General features: G+C 40.2%; 1 protein-coding gene across 1 annotated transcript in view; it reads left to right on the forward strand.

Annotated features, from left to right (window-relative positions):
- Nucleotides 1–2,390: 2,390 nt before the first annotated feature.
- Nucleotides 2,391–18,436, forward strand: part of DISP3 (dispatched RND transporter family member 3) — a 97,496-nt gene continuing 81,450 nt past the window's right edge. The window contains exon 1 of the mRNA XM_075279994.1: nt 2,391–2,620. The gene's annotated coding sequence lies outside the window, so the exon portion shown is untranslated. The remainder of the gene's footprint in view (nt 2,621–18,436) is intronic.

Consider the following 18,436-nt stretch of genomic DNA (forward strand, 5'->3'; position numbering starts at 1 on the left):
GTTTAGGGGTTAATTCTCAGTTTATCCTGGACAAACCCTTTACATGATGGGGACAGTTTATGGTGGAAAAACACCTTACCTGATCTGTCCAGTTATAGGTGTCATCTCATATAGGAGACTCCAGTAAAGGGTCATCCACATACTATTACCATACAGGTTACAGTAGTGTAACATTGTTATTGGGATGACCTCTCTTCAGTGACCCAAACCATAAACTGTCTCAGCTATTATACCTCTCCACCAAACATTATGGTTCTCTCCAGATATTGTATTAGGGTAGGAAGTCTTCCTGGTATCCACCAAGCCCAGATTCCATTATCATAACATAAGATAGTAAAGAATGTATTACCACTGACCCATAGACTGACCTTTGTATTATGCATAGTAATCTCAGGCTTGTGCATGAATGGTCCGCTATGGTGACTCCGCTCCAAGAAGCTCATATTAACTATTGTTAGGGTGACTGCTTGCAAAGTAGATTTATGTCAAGCCCAGGATGGAGGAAATGGTTCTGGGTTGCCCCCTACCACAGAAGGTGTAACATCCACTTGGAATTGCAATGTAATATTTCTTGTTATCATTGCCCACATAACATGTATCATCAATAAGGGATCATAAATTATTTCTGAATTAACCCTTCCAAAAAAAGAGTGCCTTGATCCTAATTCATTTTTAAAAGGGATTGTCTACTGCTGAACCTTTGGGACCCTGCCTTAAGAGCCCTCCAGGGGATCCTCTGGTATTCTGGCGGGTCAGTCCGACCCTGGCTGCACCCTCTATCCTTCCCACAGAGACTACTTGTAGAACAATCCTGACCACAGAGACTACTGTAACCATAGCAACAAAGACATTTTAACGTTATCCAGGGACAGTTCTGCCGTATCTTTTATATGTGCACAAAAATCCCATCACCAGAGTGTCACCTCTTTCCTAGGAATAGCCGAGACTACTGTGCATTTACTCACTGTGTCACTAGATTTACATTGGGGCTGTTTTGTAAATTCCTTTAGCTACTTTCATTTAAAGGGTAAGTCCATTTTAGACAATTTTTTTTTTGTATACCCCCAGAATAAGCTTACACATGCAAGACCCCACGTAATAGTAGTGTAGTGAATTGAGTTTAGTGAACTGCGTAGCATTTTCCCTATATATCCTCCATAGGTGAAATAAGGTCTGATCAGAGGGCTGTCCATGTAGACAAGGATCTGTTCTTGACATAGAGACATATGCTTTGTATAGCTGTTCTCTAGTAAATAATATCCCCCTTAATATCCATACATTAAAAATAGGGCTCCCATTCAGTGTTATTGCGCCCCCTGTGGGTGGAATAGGTAGATTATTATTGCATTGTTTGTCTCGCTGCGCTTCTTCGGATGGGGGGGTTCGGATGTCCCTCCACACTTGTACCTCTCTCCTCTAATTTGCACCACCGTCTTCTTACTTCTTCCCGGGGTCTTCATAAATGATAATGCCAGATGCAGCGCAGCTTACTAAAGCCAGGATAATCTCATACTCTACATGAGAAAAAAAATCTTTTCATTTATCAAGATTGTGTTTTTCAGATGCCATCCACTAGAGGGACCTATAGCTTAGATCATATTGTTCTTCCACTCATATGAATAGAATGCCAAATTTTTAGTTAAGACTGACATATCAATAGAAAATTAAGGGAGAGATGATATTCATGATCCATGGAAAACTAGAATATAAAGGACATCATAAGGATCTATAATTCAAGAACTGCATCTGAGGATCTGCTTCAAAGAGAATGTTATCAGATATCCGAAAAATCCTTATCGCACCTTTCAAATAATTAGATTTTGGGAAAGTTGGGTGGTAAGCTGCATGCTATCAAATTATACTGAGCAACATCCCATCCTAACCACTGCAAAGTCAGCTTAGCCATTCAGGAATCTAAAAAAGCTGGGTCATAAACTTGAAGAGCAGGGCTGACTTCGTCTTGGCAATGTCCTAGGGATAGCTTTGTTATTACATAGAGGGCTATGGATGAAACCTAATGAGCTTTGCTGTCACAATGCATAAATAATGCAATGTCTAGAGAGCTGACTGACACATTCAGCTCTGCTACTTCTGTATTCATTGTACTTGAGCTGCAGACGGATGGCTGTCAGTCTCATCCCCCCACCCTAAGCACTGTGCCCGCATCAGGCATGGGGGCTCATGTGATGTAAGACCCCCTGTCTGCCCAGCTGAGGAGTGAGTGCCAGCTCCCTTCACCAGTAGAATATATAGGAGGGCTTGTACCAAGCGCAGGCAGCGCAGGGAGGTGCGGACTCCTCCAGGATCCTGCGCCCCGGGCTCTGCTGCCTCCTCCAGGCACAGGCTGTGCTCAGCACCAGGACAGCTCCCCCCGGCCCCGGCTGCTGCTCCTGTGGCGGGCACTGATGCCAGGAGGAAGGAACCTCGCCCCCTCTGTCGTGCAGCTAAGTGGTAGGAGCCCAGATCAAAACAAAGGAGAGCGCCACATAAAAGCCTATAGAAGCCGAAGAGAGCAGTGTGCAAGCAGGGAGCAGCAACACAGGCAGGGAGCTGGCGCTCTACTCTATCACCAGATCCAGCAGGGAGCCCCCGGCAGCACCCACACAGCACCCTGCTCAAGGTAAACACAGGGGAGGGGGCGTAATTGTATGGAGGGGATTCTCCAATACATCAGGCTAGGGGATGCGAATTATGTGTGGAAGTTAAGACAACTATATGTGTAAGTGCATGTATATTGCTCTAGAGAGACAACTATACTGTATGTACTGGTGTATATGCATAATGGTACAAGGATAGCTATACGGTAAGTACTACTGTGAGTAAGAGGGGATGGGGGTAACTGTATGTGTAAATGCATGTATGAGAATACAATAGGTGTAAGTGAATGTATGTGACTATGGAGGGTAACTATGTGTGTGTATGTATAAGGGTATAGAGAGGTATGTACTGGTGTATATGCATAATGGTACAAGGATAGCTATACGGTAAGTACTAATGTGAGTACGAGGGTATGGGGGTAACTGGATGAGTAAATGCATGTATGAGAATACAATAGGTGACTATAAAGGGTAACTATGTGTGTGTATGTATAAGGGTATAGAGAGGTATGTACTGGTGTATATGCATAATGGTACAAGGATAGCTATACGGTAAGTACTAATGTGAGTACGAGGGTATGGGGGTAACTGGATGAGTAAATGCATGTATGAGAATACAATATGTGACTATAAAGGGTAACTATGTGTGTGTATATTTAAGGGTATAGAGAGGTATGTACTGGTGTATATGCATAATGATACAGGGACAGTGATAAGTACTAATGTAAGTATAGGGGTAACTGTATGTGTAAATGCATGTATGAGAATACAATATGTATAAGTGAATGTATATGCTATTGGAGGGCAACTATGTGTGTGTATGTATAAGGGTATAGAGATAGGTATACTGTATATACTGGTGTATATGCATAATGGTACAGGGATAGCTATAAGTATTAGTGTGAGTATGAAGGGATGGGGTAACTATGTATAAATGCATGTATGAGAATACAATAGGTGTAAATGAATGTATGATGTCATTAAGGGTAACTGTATGTGAAAGTATGCAAGTATAAGGACAGCTATATATGAGGGTATGGGATATATGGCTATGTTTGAGGGAATAGGGAAAGCTATATATGTGTATGTATAAAGGTACAGGTAGAGCTATTATATATGTACTAGTCTGTATGAAAATATAGTGGATAACTGTATGTGCAAGTGTGCATATGTGTGAGGGTATGGTCTATAAGGGTATGTATGAAGGTATAGTAAAATGCTATATATGTCTGTACGTACAGGGTTACAGGTACAGATATACTTTATCTACTGTTGTGTGTATGAGAGTATAGTGGGTAACTGTATGTGCAATTGAGCATATTTATGAAAGTATGGGCTATAAGGATATGAATGAAGCTATAAGAGGAAGCTATATATGGGTGTAATTATAAGGGTACAGAGACAGGTATACTGTATGTACAAGTGTGTATGAGAATATAGTGAGTAACTGTACGTGCAAGTGTGCATATATATGAGGGTAAGTGTATGTGTAAATGCATGTATGAGAGTATAGTGGGTATTTATTTACTATGTTTGTGTATTTATAAGGGTAACTATATCATTAAGTGGGTGTATGTATGAGGACATAGTCGTAACCATGGGTATAAGTGTATGTATGAAGGTGTAGAGAGATAATTATATGTGCAAGTGAATGTATGAGGATGTTGGGGTAACTATATGTATAAGCTAATGCATGAGCTATGGCAATATATATATATATATATATATATATATATATCTGAGGTACAGTATAGGGGATAAATATATGTGTGAGTGCATGTATGCTGTGTAAAGGATATGTATGAGAGTATAGGTGGATACATACTGTATATTGTGTATGTTTTTATGAGTTATGGTCGATAATTATAAGTGTAGGCATGACATAACTATGTACAGGAGGTAACTATGTATAATAGGTATGATGATAACTATATGTTTAAGTTTATGCATGAGGTATGGGAATATTTATATGTATAGGTGTATGTATGAAGTATAGAGGATAATTATATTTATAAGTGTGTACATATGTTGTATAAAGGATAGTTTTATGTATAAGTGTATGAGTAGATAATTTTAGGTATATGTGTATTGATAAGCTATAGTGGATTATCTATGTATGACGGTATGAAGAGTACAGGGTGTGACTATAGATGAAAGTATACGGTTTTAGGAGGTAATTGCTGTACATGTAATTGCTGTACATTGCTGTACATGCTGTATATGTATAGTATCATACCTATACCTATATACATGTGTGTAGGTATAGGGGAATTATTATTTATATAAGTGTATGTATGAGCGTATCGGGAGATAGTTATATGTATAGGTGAATGTATATGGGCGTAGAGGGATAACTATATAGATACATGTATGTATAAGGGTATGAGAGGTAACTATATATGTATAGTCTTTCTCCCTCTCTATATAAGTCTATGTATAGAGTTATAATTATATGCATAGGTGTAATTGTAATTTTCTGTTTAGGTATATAAATGAGTGTTTGTAGGTACAGAATGTTTAATAAGTGTATGTATGAATGTGTATGAATGTATAGTGGGATAAAGGATAATTACCCTAAATGTATACATTTTTGTATATATGAGAGATTAGGAAGTTACTGCATGTCCAACTGCATATACATGTGTACAGTGAAATATAGGAGTAACTGTGCACAAATATGTACAGATAGATAGATAGATAGATAGATAGATAGATAGATAGATAGATTATAGATAGATATTCTTAATCTCAGTTAGTATTTACATTTGCATAAACTTATTGCCATGCATACACTTTCCCCTTATATCCCATATATGCCTGTTATAGATATGCATGTGTGTGCATAAAATCTTAGGATATGTATATGCTGTGTTTATCTAATGTATGGGAAATACAATTTTGTTATTAATTATCAGTTATTACATATCAATTGGGGTTAATCCTGCTACTACCGCAACCTCCAATTTCCAGTATAATTATTTGATACTAATATTACTATAGATACAACTGCAGCAATGCTGGAAGTTTGTGCGGTGGAAAGTAGAGTTTCGATTGTCTACAGAGCCACATGGATGGTCTAGTGTTGGTGGTGGGGGGCTCTCACTGCTTCATATAATGGCAGAAACCCCCATCTAGCAATAAAGACCACATTTCATAATGAGGTACACAGTATAATCCATGATTTTTATACAGGTATCTAAATCTTTGCCATGTCTATATACAATGTCTCAGTATAATATCTGCATATATAATATCTCAGGATATAATGTATCTGTATAATATGTTTCCACATTGTCTTTCATGATATAATGTTTCAATATAAAGTTTCAGGGTATAACATCTCAGTAAAATGTCTGTGGATCTAATATCCTTGGATACAATGTCTCAGGATATATCAGTTTATATCTCAGGATATAATGTCTGTTCCTGTGCACACCTGGCTATTCAGGTCTCCTCTCATCCTAACAGTGTCTTCATTCTCAATTCACTGTAGGAAACCCCACTCTGGCAGTGCCCTGGTATTTTCCTGGCAGTCGCTGTGCTGCCTGTGTAAAATGGGTTTATCACTACTTGTCCTGACATCCAGTTACATGCAGGAGAAAGCCTTTTTCATATCAATCTCTCCCATTAGCCGTGCCCATCTGCCTCTATAGCCCCAAAGTCCCAGTAAGAATCAGCTCTCTGACCCCGTCCTGACAGGGCATCATGCCCATATCCCCTGTGTAATCCAGTGTTTGACCTCATTACACCACCACGGAGTGTATTAGTCTGATGTGGAGACGATGCAGAGCTTGTGCCTTTTATACACAGTGACATGCATATTAATGCTCTGCCAGTCTACTTTCTGACTACCTCTCACTCATTACCCTCATAATCACATTTTAGTCTTTGCAATTAACACCAAGTTCTCGGAGCCAGATTGGCGTGCCCAGATCCCCTGCTATACAATCGCCCAGTCTCTTTGTTCAGGTCCCTTGTGCCTGTAATGGAAGCCTTTGTCCTTTAAAGCCAGTTTTATTGTGTTTGCTGCATCTTCCTGCCATGGAGAGAAATCTAATTCTATGCAGATCCAACCGTAGTAATAGCTATGTGGGGAGAAAAATCGCATGTAACTCCTTCATTACTGAGGCATTCTCTGTCTTTACATTTACCATTGCATATAACTTTTTTCTGAGTGATGTTTGTATATTTGCTCAGACCCTGCGCCTTGGTGTTGGCTGTGCCAGCCCTTTTGAAGGTTCCCTGCAGTCCCGCCACCTCTCTGCCTGCGTATTATTAACTCCTTTTAATGCATATGGATTAAACCAAAATTTAGCACTGGCTCATTTTTAATATCTATATAAGGGTATTAATATAGAGTTTTATATAGACCACAGACATCAATATAACATTTTGAGTTTTTGCAGTCACCACTAGGGGGAGCTAAGTCAAACATTTATTTATTTATTTTAAATGTAGATTGTGAGCCCCATATATGGCTCATAATGTACATTTTTCCCTATCAGTATGTCTTTGGAGTTTGGGAAGAAATCCACACGGGGAGAACATACATACTCCTTGTTGTCCTTGGCAGGATTCAAACCCAGGACTCCAGCACTGCAAGGCTGCAGTGCTAACCACCGTGTTGCCCCCTCTAAGGGTCTCTGAAACCCCATTGATGTATAATATGTAGCAGCTGGAGTATAGCAATAAATAGAAATCCATGAACATTTAACAGCATGGTGTCTGCCATTATAGTCCTAGTGGATACAGGGAGAGGGAATCAGGGTTGAATACCTGATATCGTATGCAAAGTTGCTGTCAATTCAGAGGACAAACACTGTCCCATACGCAGTCAGGTATTGTTGTTCCCCCACAAAGTACTAGAAAGATGCCTGGTGAAAATAACAGATCAGTTGATAGCAGCTTGCTGATGGTTTCATGTAACAGTCAGCGTACACTGACCTTGACAGTACATAGTTATCGGCTTTTTTTCTTTTGTGCAGTCATTTCATGGTTAATCCACTCTGTATAGTTCTTCACCGGTACAACATTTACCAGTCTCTTTATACTGGTAACAAAACTTTACAGCGATGTCATTGACGGTTCCCGATGACTGAGGGGTCTTATAGGCTTTTGTTGCAGCTGATAGGACAAGGCTCTGGCAATGTTTTGACCGTGATGTTTTTGTAATATTTCCTTATATAAGAGGAGTTACCATGAGGACTGATTGTACAAGGTCGACAGGACAATGTTGTTGTCTCTACTTTCAAGGTTGGAATCTGCATTACTTTGCTTGCTAAGTGAGTCTTTTCTAATGTAAATGAATCTGTGCTGAAGTCAAACAAGATATTTACATTGAATTTGGAAATGAATGATGACAGAGCGATGGATTCTGTGATTAGAGGTTACTTTTGTAGGAAGACATTGAGAAATGTAAAGATTTAAAGGATTTTATTTTACCTTTTTACAGAAACAGCGCCACATTTGTCCATAGGCTGTATTTGGTAATGCAGCTTAGCTCAAGTGTACATAGTTCTAATACCCTAGAGCTTGTCCTAGAAATCTTAGAGTTTGCCATCCTACTGACACTGAGAAGGGTCACTGCTCAATTCTTCTAGCACCTCAAGTGTATATAGTTCTAATAACCCAAAGTTTGTCTTCCGTGGCCCTCGGAATATTATTGTAGGGTTTGCCATCCACCTGAAACTGAGAAGGGTCATTGCTCAATTCTTCTAGCACCTCAAGTGTATATAGTTCTAATAGCCTAAAGATTATCTTCCAATGTCCTAGGAATATTATTGTAGGGTTTGCCATCCTACAATAATACGATAATACAATCCTCAATTCTTTTTTGCACCTCAAGAGTTCTTAGTTCACCTACGTGCCAAGGTCCGAGGATCCCAACCACAGGGCGTACAATACTAATGCCACCTTGATTTTTCCCCAAATATCCATACTTTTTAACACACAGGTGCCATTTTGCAAAGGTCATAGGAACATGACCATAGGGTATTCCAAAGATCATAATAAGTCTTTATATTGGTTTGTGCTCCATTTTCCTGATATACAGTTCCTGCACAGTCATTGTGTATAATATAATTCCCGCCGTCTACCACTAGGGGGAGCCTACGATCTTCTGGATACTGTTTTATTACTGAGTTAAATTTATTTAGGAAAATGAAAAAAGCTCTTAAGCTCCCTCTAGTGGTGGCTGAAAGCAGCTATAACTTTAGTGTTTACTTCTACTGTTTGTCTATACAAGGTTTTCAGAAGTGTGCATCTGCAAAAATAAGAATTTCAACTGCTATAAATCTACTTATATAGATGAGAAAAAATGAAATGGTATGTAAGATTGGTTATTTACTGTAAAAACGTGGTACACATGCACATAAGGAGACAGAACACATGTAATTACACTATTTTTAACCTAAGGGTTGATATGCATGAACACATTACGGCAGTGTACATGAGGTGCGTTAAGGGGAATATACTTCCATAGTATTTGATGACACGATCCGTAGTACTAACCCTAGGGACTACGTGTTGTTGTGCTGTGTGTATGAAGCCTAATTCCTCTTGCATTTCTTTAATGAGCATGGAATTGTGGAAAGATGACATGCCGACTATTTTTCAGGTTTTCCACAGTTCTGTAGTTATTTCCTGCATCTACTGTAAGAATCATTATATAGTGAATGCAATCAGGGGAGTCTCTGACAAACCCTAAATACCTCTTCATCATTTCGCCAGATGCACCAAGAGGATTTTTATTATTTTGCCTTTTGCTTTTCTAGCGTCCAAAAGATGTATGCATGTGGGGGAGGGTAGTGTTAACTCCCAATGTACCCTGACAGCTTGATAGAGCATGTATCTCTAGAGGACCAGGTAGTAACGGTGCGGGGGAAATAAACACTCGCTTCCAGGTTTTTTTGCAGATCATGTCTAGCAGCAGGTCACCCTGTCATCTGCTTTTTTTGGCGGTCAAATCTAACAACAAGAAAGTGCTAAAAATGTCCACATTTTCTTTTATTAAGGTTGATATCTGGAAACCATCAACAAGAGCTGTTGATGGATCCGGTATTCTCATTGTGGCTCTCTATTACTTTGAGTGTGATCATTAGGATGTTCATGCATTGTGTCCCATTTGGTTTTTCCTGTAACATTTTTATGGCTGGATTAGAAGTAAGACATCTTGAAACACAGTGTACAAACTCCGCAGCCACAAAAACACATTGTAACAAAATGGCAACCAGCACACAGTTTTGCTTGTTTCTGCCCATGTGGCGCACTACTGCTTGGTCTACAGGAAACTTAATATCTGATGATGATGGTTACGGTTTCAGTCATGCCGAACTGGGTATTCACAGAAGCCAGAATCAGAGTAAAAATAAAGCTAGAATAAGATCTGCCAACAGCTGCTACCCTGCTTGTTCATAGAATAAGATCTGCCAACAGCTTCTACCCTGCTTGTTCATAGAATAAGATCTGTCAACAGCTTCTACCCTGCTTGTTCATAGAATAAGATCTGTCAACAGCTTCTACCCTGCTTGTTCATAGAATAAGATCTGCCAACAGCTGCTACCCTGTTTGTTCATAGAATAAGATCTGCCAACAGCTTCTACCCTGTTTGTTCATAGAATAAGATCTGCCAACAGCTTCTACCCTGCTTGTTCATAGAATAAGATCTGCCAACAGCTGCTACCCTGTTTGTTCATAGAATAAGATCTGTCAACAGCTTCTACCCTGCTTGTTCATAGAATAAGATCTGCCAACAGCTGCTACCCTGCTTGTTCATAGAATAAGATCTGCCAACAGCTGCTACCCTGCTTGTTCATAGAATAAGATCTGCCAACAGCTGCTACTCTGCTTGTTCATAGAATAAGCTCTGCCAACAGCTTCTACCCTGCTTGTTCATGGAATAAGATCTGCCAACAGCTGCTACCCTGCTTGTTCATAGAATAAGATCTGCCAACAGCTGCTACCCTGCTTGTTCATAGAATAAGATCTGCCAACAGCTGCTACCCTGCTTGTTCATAGAATAAGATCTGCCAACAGTTGCTGCCCTGCTTGTTGATGGCTCTATATAGAAATGAAAACGAAAAGGACAAAGTAAATAATAAATTATTACATAGTTGCTAGATCTGCAGACTGTACCCGACATTAGCCAGCGGTTCACTTCTCAAATGGATTGTACAAGATAAAAAACAAACATGGCTGCTTTCTTTCACAACAATGCCATACTTGACCACAAAATGTGTGGGGCTGTGCAGTTGAGCCCCATTTAATTCACTGGAGCTGAGATGCAATACCAGACAGAACACATCGACATCGATGTGGTTCTGCTTTTAGAAGAAAGTAGCTAGATTTCTTAAAACCTGGAAAAGCCCTTTAGGCTGAGCCCCTACTTTTTTGTTGCAGATTTTGTTGCGGTTTTTTGAGCCAAAACCAGGAGTGGATTGAGCAAAAGCTAGAAGCATAAGAACTTCCTATATGTTTCCCATTCCTTTTGTAGCCATTCTTGGTTTTGGTTCAAAAAAATGCAGCAAAATCTGCAGCAAAAAAAGCTGTGTTTCCGCAATTTGGGGCCTCAACCTTAAAATGCAGATTTCATCCCTTAAGATATAAGATACTAGCTTCTGCCTGTGACTTCATCTTCGTGGTGTTGGTGTAGATGATCCGCCTATATTCAGCAAATTGCTGCCGTTGATGGTTTGCCTACTGTGGCATTGCGGCAGCTCTCAAGTTGGCCTGCCGCTGAACTTGTTCCTCGTGCCGTGCCTGTGCCTGTGCCTGTTCCGGCATCTCAGCAGCTGACTTGGAGGCCATATAATGTGCGTGTTGTTGGCTTCGATAATCTGTCTGCTCCTGCGTTTTGGCAGCTCTCAAGCTGGCCTGCCACTGAACTTGTTCCTTGCACCGTGCCTGTGATTGTTTCAGCATCTCAGCAGCTCGCTGGGATGCCATATGATGAGTGTGTTGTTGGCGTTGAGCTCCGCTTGAGGAGATGTCTGCTGACTTCTGGCTAACTTCATAGCTCTCGTTTTTTGAGAAATTTGCGACAAATTAGATTTTATTTTTCCCAAAATGTTCAAAATTGGGAAACTGCCAATGTGGATTAAAGGGGTTTTCCTATCTTAGTGTCTCAGCACACTGCCTGGAGTGTCTGCTTCTCACTTCGTGTATTTGCCTTCCCCCCTACTTCCTGTGGCTGAACAGGACAAAAAACACTTATGCAGATCAGATAATATGCAGATGCTTGTACAGAATGGACTTAGTGTTATCTGTGTGTTTACATAGAGAGATCACAGACCAGGCTTTTTCAGCAACGTGCAATTAGATGAGATAAAGTGCTGCCAAGAGCAGTTTAATATAGTATATGAACATAAATTCATAACAGTCATGAAGCCATGTCATTTACCGGGATAAAACTTAACCTATATGTTAATCGAGGTTACAAACTATATGAATTTCATCCAAATCCATTCAGTCGTTTTTGTGTGATTGAGTAACAAACACAGAAACATCCAAACTTTCAAATTTATAATATTAGTAGGATATACAGAAAACAGTCCTGTACGCATTTCTCCTGGAGTAGTAGAATCTGAAATACAATAAGATTTTTTGGAAACTGATGTCATTGTGCTTTCTACAGATGTCTAGGAGCAATTTTTATGAATGAGGAAGTGTCACCTCTTATAAAACCATTGTGGGAGATAAATTGGAGCAGAAGTGCCAAGGGTCTTAATATATCATACGGCTCCGTATTTCATGTATTACACATTGTGAAGGTCACTCCATGTGGTTGTCCATCTCTCATCTGAGGTCTTCAGGGCATTGTACCTTGAGAGAGCATAGTGCATGTAATGGTCTCGCTGACATTGAGCAAACTGGCTCGTCTCCAGTAGGTAAAACAACTTTGATATTTACACACCCATGTGATATTTGCTAACCCCATCTTTCCTTTACCTAGCATTACTGTCAGTACCCAAGGCAATTCCATTATTTTGAGAAACAGATCAAATAATACCTGACTGTTCTCATAAAAACCTTATGAATGGTTGCCTGACTTATAAACCTTTTCTACTATCTTATTAGGGCATTCTGGGGTAGTAAAGGGTTGGCGAAGTACAGGACACTCATCTATTAGCCATGTATGGAGCAGATACTAAGAGCAACTCTCTAGATGACTATACTGTATACTCCTGTGATAAGTATATAGTCAGGGGACAAGAAAAATGAAGGACCCTTTACAGGATTTCCCCTTTTGCGATATGGTAGTTGTCTGTATTTGGTACCTTGCAGTCAGTCTAAAGTTGCTTCTTCTTACCTTGTTTCAAAGTTCAAGGGCGAGTAGAAAAAATGAGTGACAATGTGTAATTATTGGTAGAAGTAATGAATATAAAGTGAATTAAAAATGTAACATGCATATAAATTGATACATAATCTTATAATTTGTGCCAACATCTCACGGACTCTTCAATTTCCCCTCTTGCCAGCACTCCGACTGCATATTAATGGGCACCGTCCACAATAAAGACTATATGTAGATATGTAGTGACACTGACCAGTGCTGAGGCTGCAAATTCTAAAAGATGGAAACCTTGAAGACTGTTCTGTAAAAAGGTTGTTCGTTCTTAAAAAAAAGGTCTGCCCTTTTCCCCAGAATATAGCACCACTTTTATTAATAAGCTATATCTGGTATAGTAGTGGAACCCTATACAGGTATATCTCAATAGGGATATGCTGCAATACCAGACACAGCCTGTGGACAGGTGTGGCACTGTTTCTGCTTAATCCTGGAGAACTACTTTAAGAATTCTTTTTAAGCAATAGCTCAGCGCTTTGGCACTTCTGCTGTCTTGAGACTAAAGCTCATACACACTTACTTGGCTGTTTTCGGAATTCCTATAAAAGTAAATGGAGCATGCTGGGAGTCACATTTACACAATAGCTTTGGTGTTGAAGGTTTCTGAACACTGCGAGCGTAAGTCATAAACCCAGAATAAAAATGAACCTCCATTATTTTTTAATATGAATTATGGGCATTGTAACATTTTACATTAGGAAGACAGTATTTATAGGGGAACTATGTATGTAATAACAATGTGGCTGATTTATTAAGACTAGATTTCCACTCTAGTCTTGATAAGCCCTGCCCTGCCAGAGTTTGCACCTTAAGGGTGCATGCACACTACGTAACGCCGGGCATGTATGAGAGCCGTACACGCCGGCATTACAGCAGGGCTGCCGAACACTTCCCATTCACTTCAATGGGAGCGCTCGTAAACGCCGCTGTTACGAGCGCTCCCATTGAAGTGAATGGGAAGTGTTCGGCAGTCTGCCGTAATGCCGGCGTGCACGGCTCTCATACACGCCCAGCGTTACTCAGTGTGCATGCACCCTAACTTTGCAAAATTACGGCCGCAAAATAATGCGGCGTATACGATCCAGGCTCCCATTGAAATCAATGGTAGCGGATACGGCGCTCAAAGTCTCACACGTCGTATATGTGCAACATCACGTGGCACGTTACTCCGTGTGAACTCCCCCTTAGGATTGGCTACAAAAGGAATGAGAAATATATAGGAATCTGTTATACCTCTACCCACTCAGCCCACTCCTGACTTTGGCTAAAAAAAAACGCAACAAAATCTGCAACAAAAAAAGCTGCGTTTCTGTAACGTGGGGCCTCAGCCTTAGGCTAAAAGCCTCACATTGTGGAAACGCAGCTTTTTTTGTTGCAGTTTTTTGAGCCAAATCCAGGAGCGGATTTAACAGAAGGTAGTGTGAAATGACGTTCTTTGTTTTGTATCTGTCTGTATCTGAACCCTACAAATTGTACAGCGCTACGGAATATGTTGGCGCTATATAAATAAAATTTATTATTATTATTATTATTATTATTATTATTATTATTATTATTATATACTTCCCATTCCTTTTGTAGCCATTCTTGTCTTTGGCTCAAAAAACTGCAACAAAATCTGCAACAAAAAAAGCTGCGTTTCTGCAACGTGGGAGCTCAGCCTTAAAAGGTTTTTATGACTTGTACAAAAAATGTAACTTTTTCATGGCTTGTACGTCAATTTTCAAGTTCATAAGGTGCGTAATACATCAGCCCCAATATTCTTCTGTACCCTTTATGTCATCTCTTACTTTTATGAAGAGAATTATACAGATTCTGTCTGTCGTCTTGATTATAAAAATCGCTGTCTCCAGTCAGTCGTTCTCTTAACTACAGGCTCCATGATGTCTTATCCGAACAGGGAGATGTGTCCAGGTCTCAGTTATTAGAAAATACTATGCTATGTTTTAGTTATAACACTGGAGTCTTATTATTTAGCATAGGCAGGACTAGGCCCCTCCAGGAATGAGGGCCAGGTGTAAGTGCTACTAATGTAAACCCCTATAGCAATGTCTTTGGAAAGGCCTGTAACTTCTACTCTAAACATATCACTGACTGGTTCTGAAACTAAACTGATATTTCAGACCTAATATGGGGAACAGTAGACGTTGCATTTTATGTAATATATGGAAATGTCAGTGGTTTGTCAATGTTCCACATCAGGACTCAGTTGTCATAAAACCACATTATAATATGATGGAAATCTTACATCATAAAATTGAATGAACATTCATAAGTCCCTGCCGAAAATCCTAGTAGAGGAATAAGCAGCTTTGCTGTACATTAGGTAAGATGAAATCTAAAATATGAGAATTTAAGATGAGATTTATTGCTTGAGGTTGTAAAATTTCCTTTTTCAGTTAAGGATACAGACATACGCTGACACAAATGCCTGGACCGCCGCCACATCCAAAGCCTTGCCATCAGTGACCTGAAACATGGGATGGCCCTTGGGATGGAATGTAACCTGTTCTGTACCCTAAGAGTGACGGGTTTAGTGTTTGGGGGGTTTGTGTTTGTCACAGTTGTGTCTCTTGTGCCAACAGTATAATTTTTCCAAGAGAAGGACTTAAGGAAGAAATATTTATTTGATCAGTGTTAAAATGGTGAAAAATTGACCATTGGGATCCCTCAAAGTTTGCTTGCTTGGACCACCCTGGACCCCTGTTTTTCCTAGATGTATGATAAAGATATGGAGGAGTTTAAAAGGGGAAGGACACAAGATCATCCTCTCCTTCAGTCATACTCTTCCTCAACATCATGTTTCTGTCATAGATATGGGACAGTGGTTTCCACCCTGTAGAAATCGGTGAGGGATCAGTGAAGGTTGTGGAGCTGGTTCTGGTGATCAATAAGAGGTCCCAATAGGAAGATCCCCACTGATTTAACAGTCAGAACCAATGCAATGGACAGGGTCTTTAAGTTTATGTAATAGAAGGTGATGCATGAATTTCCAACTAAAAGGCTCCTCCCATCTGCTATATGATAGCTGAAAAATGATGTGTCTTATGATCCCTCTTGACCAATCCTTATGGCCATTTATCATTGACACATTTTACCTCTTGGGTTTCTTATTGGCTAATAGAAATACCAATTTATATATTGCAGTCAGGACATGGTAAAAGTTGTAGTTTTGCAACTTCAGATCAGATGAGGAGTAGATCACTGTTTGCAACCTTTGGTCATTCAGCTGTTGCAAAACAACAGGCCCAAGCATGGCCAACAGCACTGTCAGGACATGGTAGGAGCCAGTGGTGTAACAGTTGCAGGAGGTACGACTGTGACTAGTCCTGGAGAGGTAGAGGGCCTACATCTAGCTGGAGATGCACCTTGATAGCTGTCAGAGAAAAACTGGTTCCCTGACCACTATACAACTTATCTCTGCTGCCTTTGGACAGTGCCGTTACCGGAAAGGGGCCTGGCATTATGTGAAGTATGTACATACTGCCCGGCCCTTTTCCAAAAGAAAACTGCCAAGGGGAGGTGAGTAAAAATAACACTTATACTCACCTTTCCTGGCCCGCCAACCATCCCAATGTCCTTCTTTGGGACTCTTCTGGTCTGTGACTGATGTCACTTGCCCAAGGGTTCACTGGTGAGGCCTGTGATTGGGTCTCAGTGATCATGTGGCATGTGCTGACATCAATTGCAGGCCGGAGAGCACAGTGTATAATAATAGCACTGAAACAAACTGGAGGGCTGAACCTCACAAATCGGCTTCATGCTTCCTTTATATACACTTGGGACAGGGGGCTCTTGTGAACATTTTATACTGTGTGGGACCACTGTAGGGAATATACAGTATTATACTGTGCTGTGTAGGTCCACTGTGGAGCATTATACAGTCGGAGGGCTCTGGGGAGCATATTATACTGTGTAGGGCCGCTGTGCAACAATTTACTGTATGGGGGGTTCTAGGGAGTTTATTATCCTGTGTGGGGTCCCTTCACTACATCATACCCCATCTCTTGTATAGCAGCCCTGTAATGTAATTACATTGCACAGTCACTATAAAACAGATACTGTGCAGCTTTGCTTACATGTCTGACGCTGCACTGCTCACTCACCTATTCCTGATAACTGCAGTTATATCTATATCTGTATCCCTTTCAAGTATCTGAGATACCACTGCAATACCCATAACCATTGCTATCAAGAATATACTGTAGGGAGGGGGTAAGGAGCCCCCAGTCAAAGTTTACACCAGAGCCCACAAGACTTTAGTTATGCCACTGCTTGGAATTGTAGTGTCACAATGGCTCAGCAGCATGGTGGCTCAGTGGTTAGTATTGTAGCCTTGCAGCGCTGGACTTGGAGTCCGACCAAGAACAACTTCTGCAAGGAGTTTGTATGTTCTCACCATGTTTCTGTGAGTTTCCTCCTACACACCAAAGACCTACTGATAGGGAATGTAGATTATGAGCCCTCTATGAGTTAATATCTGTAAAGTGCTGCAGAATATGTTGGCGCTATACAAGTAAGCGAAAGTAAATACATGATATGGTCTCTCTAGGGTGAGATCCCCTTCACCCCCATACATTTTGAGAGTTATCATGTAGTTAAAGGAATATACAGTTTCATTTTGAGGATGAAATTTCTTTTTATTGATAATTTCCTGTTAGTGCTGTTAATGTGCTCGAATTCCCTGCCAGAACCTTTCGCACTGCCATATATTGACTCTGCAGAACAATGTGCGCTGTGTTCATTGACCACCTAATGGACTGGTGCGTTAGTGGTCAATATTCAATTAGCTGTATTTCCCTGTTTCGTCCATGACTCTGGTAGTGGTACAAAGAATGAAATTTACATTATTTCATATTCCTGCCATAATATAAAGTATGGATATATCCTGAGACAGCCCTCACCTCTGATACCATGTCGGATTAACAATTATGTAATACTTGAACGATGTGCTTTTGCGCCTCCTGATATTGAGTTGCCAGAACAGATTATGGGAATTGTGTGCTGTAGATTAATTTTTCCCAATATTGTTCTTAAAGTGTATGTCCACCTTGGGAGCTATTGTATAGAAGATAATTGCATAAATAAGTATACCATGGATAAAAAGTTAAGTAACTATAAATAGAATACATTTCTTATCTTTTATTGATCCTTTGATTACAATCTTTATTATACTCCAGAGCTGAACTCAGTATTTTGCTGGTGAGTTCATTGTGTATATACATTATATCACTTGTCCTGTACTGATTCTTTAGTTACAGATTGTAGTGCAGTCACTTCTCTCCATATTCACCCTCCATTCACTGTACAGACAGCATTAGAAATACATTTCTGTCCTGCTTGTCAGCTAAAGAACAGTTGCAATAGCATGGCAGTATAGCTGAGAAGGCTTCTGCTGCAGGGATTGTAAGAATGGACTATATTACCGATGGCTAGTGGGGGAAGGAGACTGATTTGTCTAGAGCCCACCCCAGCAGCAGCTTTGCAGTGTTAA

The sequence above is a fragment of the Leptodactylus fuscus genome, chromosome 6, assembly GCF_031893055.1.
Source record: "Leptodactylus fuscus isolate aLepFus1 chromosome 6, aLepFus1.hap2, whole genome shotgun sequence".
Classification (NCBI taxonomy): Eukaryota; Metazoa; Chordata; class Amphibia; order Anura; family Leptodactylidae; genus Leptodactylus; species Leptodactylus fuscus.